A 10,304-nucleotide genomic window follows, 5' to 3' on the forward strand; every position below is an offset into this window, starting at 1 on the left:
CGCGAGATCAAGACTATTTAAGCTTATGGGTAGGAAGTGGTAATGAGGTGGGGGTTGCAGCAAGCACTAAGCAAATTTGGTGGCTAACGTATGCAAATAAGAGCGAGAAGAGAAGCAACGGAACGTTCGAGAAGCTAGAAGTGCTCAAGAAGTGATCCTGCAACTACTTACGCACAATCATAACACAAAGACCGTGTTCACTTCCCTGACTCCGCCGAAAAGAGACCGTCACGGCTACACACGCGGTTGATGCATTTTAATTAAGTCAAGTGTCAAGTTCTCTACAACCGGATATTAACAAATTCCCGTCTGCCACATAACCGCGGGCACGGCTTTCGAAAGATTATACCCTGCAGGGGTGTCCCAACTTAGCCCATCACAAGCTCTCACGGTCAACGAAGGATATTCCTTCTCCCAGGAAGACCCGATCAGTCTCGGAATCCCAGTTTACAAGACATTTCGACAATGGTAAAACAAGACCAGCAAAGCTGCCCGATGTGCCGACAAATCCCGATAGGAGTTGCACGTATCTCGTTCTCAGGGCACACCGGATGATCCAGACGTCGGGTTGGCATAGATCCTTGTTACCCAGGGGCGCCGGACATCGCTCGGTTTGGACCAGCACCCGGAGGAGCACTGGCCCGGGAGGGGGGGGGGTAAATAAAGATGACCCTTGAGTCTGCAGAACCCAAGGGAAAAAGGCTTAGGTGGCAAATGTTAAAACCAAGGTTGGGCCTTGCTGGAGGAGTTTTATTCAAAGCAAACTGTCAAGGTGGTCGCATAAATCACCCAACCGCGTAAGGAACGCAAAATCAAGGAACATAACACCGGTATGACGAAAACTAGGGAGGCAAGAGTGGAACAAAACACCAGGCATAAGGCCGAGCCTTCCACCCTTTACCAAGTATATAGATGCATTAATTAAATAAGACATATTGTGATATCCCAACATAATCCTGTCCATCATGGAGCAATCTTCAACTTCACCTGCAACTAAGAACGCTATAAGAGGGGTTGAGCACAAGAGGTAACATAGCCAAGCAACGGTTTGCTGGGAAGGGTGAAAAGGTTAGAGGCTGACATGGCAACTTGGGAGACATGGTAAACAAGTGATAGGTAGCGCAGCATAGTGATAGAATGAAGCAACTAGCAAGCAAAGATAGAAGTGATATCGAGGGTAATGGTCATCTTGCCTGAGATCCCGCAACGAAGAAGAACGGGTCCAAGAACTAGACGAACCAACGTAGTCGAACGGATCCTCACAATCGCAATGTAACCGGAACTATCAAGAAGAAGCAACACCGGAAAGAAGCAAACAACATGGTAAACAACCAAGAATAATCATGGCATGATGCACAATCAAGTATGATGCATGTCTGGTTTAATGAGGCATGGCATGGAAAAGTGCAACAAACAACACTACAAATTAAGTGGAGCTCAATATGCAACGAGTTTCCGATAGCTCACAGAGATACCGGTGCAAAAGAAGTGGGCGTGAGCGTGTCACGCAAGGATGGTGGGGTGCTCCCGGATTCCGGGTTCCCACGGGAAGGCGGCATGGCAAACAAGGAATGTGCAAAGACCTCTCTCGGACATGGTGCAAACACAAGCATCTCATACAACACACATGCATTCGTTCACGGGCGTCGTCTCGGGTTTATACCTTCAAAGCGTGACTTTTCGGAGCGGGTCGAGTTTGACGAAGGAAGTAGTGGTACACGGGTCGTAGTGGAAGTAGTCGTTCTTGCAATGGTAGTGGAAGTAGTTGTACACGTTCATTCCGGAGAGGTACTTGACGAATCCAACGTCTTTGGGGCGACGATAGTGGTACACGTTAACTTGTGGAACCTCATGGTTCGTTGTGTACTCGTACACGGGTCCTTGCCGAAGATGGTCACACATGCACGTAGATGATCCATTCATCGACCTCCTGGTACTTGGCGAAAATCTCGAAGATGGCCCTGGCGTTCCTGGTTCGGTGGTTGTGGAGGCAGTGCGGAGCCCCGGTGGAGATGGAGCAGTGGCGCGAACGAGCTAGTGGCCGCCAAGGCGCTGGCAGTGGCGTCCGCGAGAAGATGCGGGTGGTGGAGGCCATGGAAGGCGCTTGAGCGCGAGGAACGCAGGGGCCACGAGGGAGCTCGCTTGGGGAGCTCCTCGGGCGCATCTGGTCGGAGGTTGAAGGCGAGGTCGTGGCTGCCAGAGGCGAATGATGGAGGGGCGCGGAGGAGGCAAGAAGGTGCGGCGGTGACCTGGACTCGCCAGCGTCGAGGAGGAGGTCGGGCACGGGGTCCGCTCCTCTCCCTCTGGGTGTGTGGCAGCGTAGGAGGAGGACAAAGGGGGGAGAGGGGATCGATCAGTTGCTGGGAGCTCCTCTCCCTGGCTGGATGCGTGCGAGCGTGTGTGAGTGGGGGCGGAGGGGGAACGAGGGGAGATGAGGATCGGGCAGAGGGTGGCTGGAGCGAGGTGGGAGGAGGGGATCGAGGAGAAAGGAGGAGAGCGGGGTCGAGCGCGGCCTCCTAGCGCTGGCTGTGTGTGGCGGCGGCGCACAGGGGGAGATGGGGATCGATGGGAGTGAGGTGGAGGTCAGGCTAGGGTTTACAGGGCGCTGACTGGGCTGCAGGCTGACCGGCTTCGGCCAACTGGTGGGTTGGTTGCATCTATCTCTATCTAATCTCTTAGCAGAAAATAAAAAAAGAGAAGAAAAGAAAGGCTAGGAGGAGAGTTTGGGCATGGGGATTATTTTCCCGGACTCACAAAAATGTGAGGAATTTGACAAAAATAGACTGAGGAGGGAGTAAAATCCACACCTGTTGAATTTAACTCAGACAATTTTGAATTTCGAAACCCATTCGAATGAACTCCAAATGGGTTGAAATTATAGGACATGGCCCTACACACTAGATGTGATTTATGGGCTGATTTGGAACATTTGTGGATAGAGTAAAATTGCAACTCAATTTTACTGAAAGGCACCAAAGGAAGAAAAGAATTTGAGTTGGATAAAAAGGAAATTTGAAGAACTGCGCAAATGTGTTATGGAATGGTTTCATATAGTTCCCTAAATGTTGGGAGGATATGTTATAAAGGGAAATCACCATTGTGAATATCCCTCGATTTAAATGGACCGAGGATCCATACAATTTATTTAGATGAGTTGCAAAAATTAAATGACATGATGGCATGATGACATGATGCAATGCAACAAGCAAATAAAACACACGGCAAAGCTTGGAATAGCTGGATGTCTTCTGGGGCACCGGGCTCGGGGCATTACAACACTCCACCACTACAAGAGGATCTCGTCCCGAGATCTAGGATGGCACCGGAGAGAAATGGAAGAGGAAGAGAAGAGGTAAAACTAAGTTGCTTCTTTGACAAAAGAGTGAAACCAAAGAACCTTGAGAGGTTGAAAAGTTGAAAGAAAGAACACAACAGAGTTGAACACAATTGAGAGCACTTTGGTAGAAAGATAGAAACAAGGAACACCAGGTGAACCTTGGAGGTTGCAAAGAAATGAATGACGAGTACAATGGACAAGAAGGAATTGGAACCACTCTCGTTGAAACGAGATAAACAAGGAGCAAGGAAGAACAAATTCAAACAGCACTCCGAATGAAAGAGATGCAAGACTTGATAAGATGAAAAGAACTTGAAGAGATGACACAACACTCCGGTTAAATGGATAAGCATGAAAAAGAACACGATCCTTCATTCGAGATGATGAGTGAAAAGAGCAACATCACAATGCCTCCGGAAGAAGAAGATAGATCATTGGAATAACAGAATGAAGAAGAAAATGCCAACTTCTGCCACAAATGAGCTTGGAAAGCACCCTTACAAGAAGGTTACAACGGGGTTGTTGGAAAACCAATAACGAAACGAATAAGCTTGTAGTGGGATTATGGAAAACTTCTCAAAATTTGAGGTGAAATTCTGCCACTACCGAAAACAAAGGCTTGCTTGAGATCAACGAAGAGATGAAAACTACTTTTGCCGAGAGGATAGGAGAAAACTTGGATATTGATAAGCACCACAATACAACATTCCTTAGGGAAGGCTTTAGGTGAAATCTATACCAAGATAAATCCAACAAAGAAATTGATGGATTTAAAATACCTCGTTCTTGACAACATGTGAATCCTGAAACATGAATGAAAATTGTCAAGAATGATATAACACCACCTCAAAAGATAAAGTAGAAAGACTTGCACTTTGGAATGCAAGATGAAGAATACTTGAGATCCTTGAAACAAAACATGTGTTGAGCACCATGTTTATTTTTAGAGTATAGCATGGCTGATCTTAACTTCAAGAGAAAATCTTGAAGAACAATTGAAGAATGAAAAGAATCCTTGATGAACCACCATGGAGAGCCTCCATCAAGAACTCCGGTAATAAAAGAATGATCAAATGAAACGAAAGTTGAAAACACAAGGTGAAGCCTTGCGATGATTTAGATGGAGCTTCGCGACGAGATAATGCGGAAAACTTGGAACTCCGGAAGAAAGATGAACGACAAGAAGCCAAGAATTTATTCCTCCTGAACAAACTCCGAAGGAAAGGATTAATCACTTGGATGAAACAAGAATAAGAATTATGTTATGCGTATCCTTCACCAATTTAAATTGGTGAGAAGCATTGGATTTGCATACTACTTATTTGCGTAGAAAGGATTAAGAAAGATATAGCGTAAACTTGAGAATGTATTGATGGAACCACCGGTGGAATTGAAACAACGAAAGAACGAATGAATTTATACGATAAGAAGGAAGTGAAATCTTCAACGAACCACCATAAGAATTGAAAATGAAAGTAGCAAAGGAACAATTCACCGGGAAGAATTGGAAAACGAATGAGGATACTTGAGGGAATTTGGATACATGAGAACCAAGAGATCATGAACTGATTAGAGGGTATTTGAATGCTGCACCGGTAAGATTTGGAGAATGATAGCTACACGCTGAGAATGAAGAATTATGACATGATGGCCTTCGGAGGAAAGAAATAGAAACAACTCATAAAATGTTTCGGATGTTAACAAAAGAATTGTCACAATCAAAAACAATTATGATGATGGCATGAAGCTAGGACCATGAATCTCTTGAAGAAAGGGTAAGGATTTAAGAGGAACTCTTCTTCGGTCTTCAAAATCCGAGAATGACGATGAGAAACACCACCATGAATTGTTGAGACACTCCGGAAGGATTAAAAGAAAAAGGTTGAGCCAAAGATGAAAAGAATTTGAAAGTGACCTTGGAAAAGGCATGTGACTGATGAAAATTCATTCTTACATCAAACTTCAAAAGGAATATGTGAATAGCTCCGGGAAAATTAGAAGAGTCAGGTAAGATCCTGGGAAAAGACCTGTGGGTTAGGGCCCACTCAAGAGAAACGCCGTTGAAATGATTTTACAGAGAGATTGCACCGGTTGAACTAAATGGCTTGTATGAGATAACAATCTCCAAATAGCTTGAATGGATTAAGAATGGAAACACGAATCTTCTGAGATATCTTCAACACTCCGGATATGAACTAGGAGAGGTGAATAAATAAGAGAGCCTTGGATAAGAAATTCACATGGGAAGATATGTGAAACAAAAGGAAGAGATATGATCAACACCGAAAGCTTGAGTTAAATCCACCGGAAAAGAATACGAGAATGAAGAATGATGAACTTGAAGCTCCGTTAGTATCTTCCTGAGAAGCACCGGATAAGAGCATTGACGGAAAAGAATGGAGAGACTTCCCATCAATAAAAAGGATACTTGATTAATAAATCTGAGTCCTTGAAGAAAAAAGGGTGGGAGGGCGGGAAACAAAGGCAACTTGGGACGGATGGAAGAAACACCGTTGAGAAAACTTAGAAATGATCTTGCGGATGGGGAGAATGATGGGATCATCTCGAAGAGAAGCGCACCAGTTGGAAATAGAATTGGGGTGACAAACTCGGTAAACAAGAAGGATTAGTATTCACATAGGAATATGAGAACACCGCTTAGGAAAGGTATGGAATCAACACTTGACTTCGAAGCAACTCGAATACCACATATAACACAAAACAGAGGATTTGGCTTGCAGAATAAGCCGGAACAAACATATGATAGAGATTCATCCGAAATTTTTGTGGAGGGGCCCACACGGGCTCGATCGTACAGCACCATCATGTACAATGCAGTCCACATGACATACGAAGTGTCCCCGAATCAGCATAGCCAAGGATTCTTTAAGACACAACGAGACCACTATAAAAACGACTGTGGATATGCGGACCACTAGACGTCGAACCCCAATCTCATATCATGCATCTGTCGGAAAGAAAAAAAACTAGAGCTACTTGAATTCCCACCTATAAAACTCCTGAAACTTTCTGGTTATGCAATCTGGTGTTGGGGATACAGGGGAAGCAATATATATCTCACCCAAAACTAACAATCCCTACATCCAAGCTGTATCCATCCGTCAACACATAACCAAAAAACCTTCGGAAATCGTGTACCTCAACCTTCAAAAAGCATCCGTTATACGAGCTATGGCAATACTCCCAAACTCCCCAGTATTGGGTGGCATCGAGGTTATCTCACCAACAACTGCATAAAAGAGATTTTCGATGTCGGCCAAACTTAGGTATTCCAGAACTGCAATGATAAAACTATGACGACAACACCTCGGAGCTCAACTCCCCGGGACACTGCCACAACCCCTAAATGTCAGGAGTCACCCAGAACAATGTTCTCGTCATAAGAATATCGGAACGATCCCAAGATACCCGCGTGATCCTAAAAAAAATTAGTGAGATCTAAGGCAAGGAAAGACAAAACATCTACGTCAGGAGGCCTCACCAGAGCGACGAAGGGGCTGAGGAGTAAAAAGAATCCTACTCTCCGATATAAATAATCCTAAGACTCAAAACATTTTTTTTGTTCTAGACTCAACAACGCCAGCGATTCGATCAAGCAGGGGGCTCCTAAGTCAGGGATGGCTTTGATTACCAACTTGTAACACCCACGATGCGGCTAAAAAGGGATTTTCGATGTCGGCAAAACTCAGGTATTCCAGAACTGCATAAAAGAATTTTCGATGGCTCTGATTCCAAAACTCAGGTATCTCACCAACAACTGCATAAAAGAGATTTTTGATGTCGGCAAAACTCAGGTATTCCAGAACTGCAACGATAAAATTATGACGACAACACCTCGAAGCTCAACTCCCCGGGACACTGCCACAACCCCTAAATGTCAGGAGGCACCAAGAACAATGTTCTCGTCATAAGAATATCGGAACGATCCCAAGATACACGCGTGATCCTAAAAAAAATTAGTGAGATCTGAGGCGAGGAAAGACAAAACATCTACGTCAGGAGGCCTCACCAGAGCGACGAAGGGGCTGAGGAGTAAAAAGAATCCTACTCTCCGATATATATAATTCTAAGACTCAAAACACTATTTTTTCGTTCTAGACTCAACAACGCCAGCGATTCAATCAAGAAGGGGGCTCCTAAGTCGGGGATGGCTCTGATTACCAACTTGTAACACCCACGATGCGGCTATATCTCCCATGTGTCGAAGCACGACTTAGAGGCATAATCGCATTGTGGTTTTGTCGCAAGAAGGGTCATCTTCACACAATCCCATGTAATGAACAAGACTGGGATAAAGAGTTGGCTTACAATCGCCACTTCACACAAGTACTTTAAATAAATCATACATCATTCAGAGTACACACATAGTCCGACTACGGACGAAGCCAAAAGAAAAGAAGATAACCCAACTTCGAGATCCCCGATCGTCCCAACTGGGATCCACTACTGATCATCAAGAAACAAAACATAGCAACAACTAAGATCTTCGTTGAGCTCCCATCTGAGCTCGGTTGCATCATCTGCACTGGTATCATCGGCACCTGCAACTGTTGGTAGTATCTGGTGAGTCACGAGGACTCAACAATCTCAAACCCGCGAGATCAAGACTATTTAAGCTTATGGAAAGGAAGTGGTAATGAGGTGGGGGTTGCAGCAAGCACTAAGCAAATATGGTGGCTAACGTACACAAATGAGAGCGAGAAGAGAAGCAACGGAACGGTCGATAAGCTAGAAGTGATCAAGAAGTGATCCTGCAACTACTTATGCACAATCATAACACAAAGACCGTGTTCACTTCCCGGACTCCGCCAAAAAGAGACCCTCACGGCTACACACGCGGTTGATGCATTTTAATTAAGTCAAGTGTCAAGTTCTCTACAACCGGATATTAACAAATTCCCGTCTGCCACATAACCGCGGGCACGGCTTTCAAAAGATTATACCCTGCAGGGGTGTCCCAACTTAGCCCATCACAAGCTCTCACGGTCAACGAAGGATATTCCTTCTCCCAGGAAGACCCGATCAGTCTCGGAATCCCGGTTTACAAGACATTTCGACAATGGTAAAACAAGACCAACAAAGCCGCCCGATGTGCCGACAAATCCCGATAGGAGTCGCACGTATCTCATTCTCAGGGCACATCGGATGAGCCATACGTCGGGTTGGCATAGACCCTGGTTGCCCAGGGGGCGCCGGACATCACTCGGTTGGCCCGGGGGGGGGGGTAAATAAAGATGACCTTTGAGTCTGCAGAACCCAAGGGCAAAAGGCTTAGGTGGCAAATGTTAAAACCAAGGTTGGGCCTTGCTGGAGGAGTTTTATTCAAAGCGAACTATCAAGGGGGTCCCATAAATCACCCAACCGCGTAAGGAATGCAAAATCAAGGAACATAACACTGGTATGACGGAAACTAGGGCGGCAAGGGTGGAACAAAACACCAGGCATAAGGCCGAGCCTTCCACCCTTTACCAAGTATATAGATGCATTAATTAAATAAGAGATATTGTGATATCCCAACATAATCCTTTCCATCATGGAGAAATCTTCAACTTCACCTACAACTAACAACGCTATAAGAGGGGCTGAGCACAAGCGGTAACATAGCCAAGCAACGGTTTGCTGGGAAGGGTGAAAAGGTTAGAGGCTGACATGGCAACTTGGGAGACATGGTAAACAAGTGATAGGTAGCGCAGCATAGCGATAGAACGAAGCAACTAGCAAGCAAAGATAGAAGTGATATCAAGGATAATGGTCATCTTGCCTGAGATCCCGCAAGGAAGAAGAACGGGTCCAAGAAGTAGACGAACCAACGTAGTTGAACGGATCCTCACAATCGCAACGTAACCGGAACTATCAAGAAGAAGCAACACCGGAAAGAAGCAAACAACATGGTAAACAACCAAGAATAATCATGGCATGATGCAAAATCAAGTATGATGCATGTCCGGTTTAATGAGGCATGGCATGGCAAAGTGCAACAAACAACACTACAAATTAAGTGGAGCTCAATATGCAACGAGTTGCATATTGACGAAACACCACATCAAGTATTTAGTTCTCTCTTGTTTATGCTACTCATCAATATTAAATGTTGTTAAACATGGCAAGGGGTGAAGCATAATTAAACTACCTATTTAGGCAACTTTAAGTGAGGCCGGAAACAACAAACAACAATTCTGGAAATCCCCATATGTTATTTAGCAATTTAACACAAACAACAATTTTAAACATTTTAATTGTTGTTATCATGATGCGGATGACATATGCAAGTTTTATGCAATTTTTATGAAAATGTTGACATCAGCATGTTACGAAGCATTTGGTCACCATGGCGGAACGAAACGGGTGCCACAGAAACGAATCCAAAAATGATGTCACAACAACATATCATTTCTGGTAGCTCACGGAGATACCGGTGCAAAAGAAGTGGGCGTGAGCGTGTCACGCAAGGATGGTGGGGTGCTCCCGGATTCCGGGTTCCCACGGGAAGGCGGCATGGCAAACAAGGAACGTGCAAAGACCTCTCTCGGACATGGTGGAAACACGAGCATCTCATACAACACACATGCATTCGTTCGCGGGCGTCGTCTCGAGTTTACACCTTTGAAGCGTGCCTTTTCGGAGCGGGTCGAGTTTGACGAAGGAAGTAGTGGTACACGGGCCGTAGTGCAAGTAGTCGTTCTCGCGACGGTAGTGGAAGTAGTTGTACACGTTCGTTTCGGAGAGGTACTTGACGAATCCAACATCTTCGGGGCGACGGTAGTGGTACACGTTAACTTGTGGAACCTCATGATTCGTTGTGTAGTCGTACACGGGTCCTTGGCGAAGATGTTCGAACACGCACATAGATGAACCATTCATCGACCTCCTGGTACTTGGCGAAAATCTCGAAGATGGCCTTGGCGTTCCTGGTTCGGTGGTTGTGGACACAGTGCGGAGCCCCGGT

This window comes from Triticum dicoccoides, chromosome 4B, assembly GCF_002162155.2.
Source record: "Triticum dicoccoides isolate Atlit2015 ecotype Zavitan chromosome 4B, WEW_v2.0, whole genome shotgun sequence".
NCBI classification, from domain to species: Eukaryota; Viridiplantae; Streptophyta; class Magnoliopsida; order Poales; family Poaceae; genus Triticum; species Triticum dicoccoides.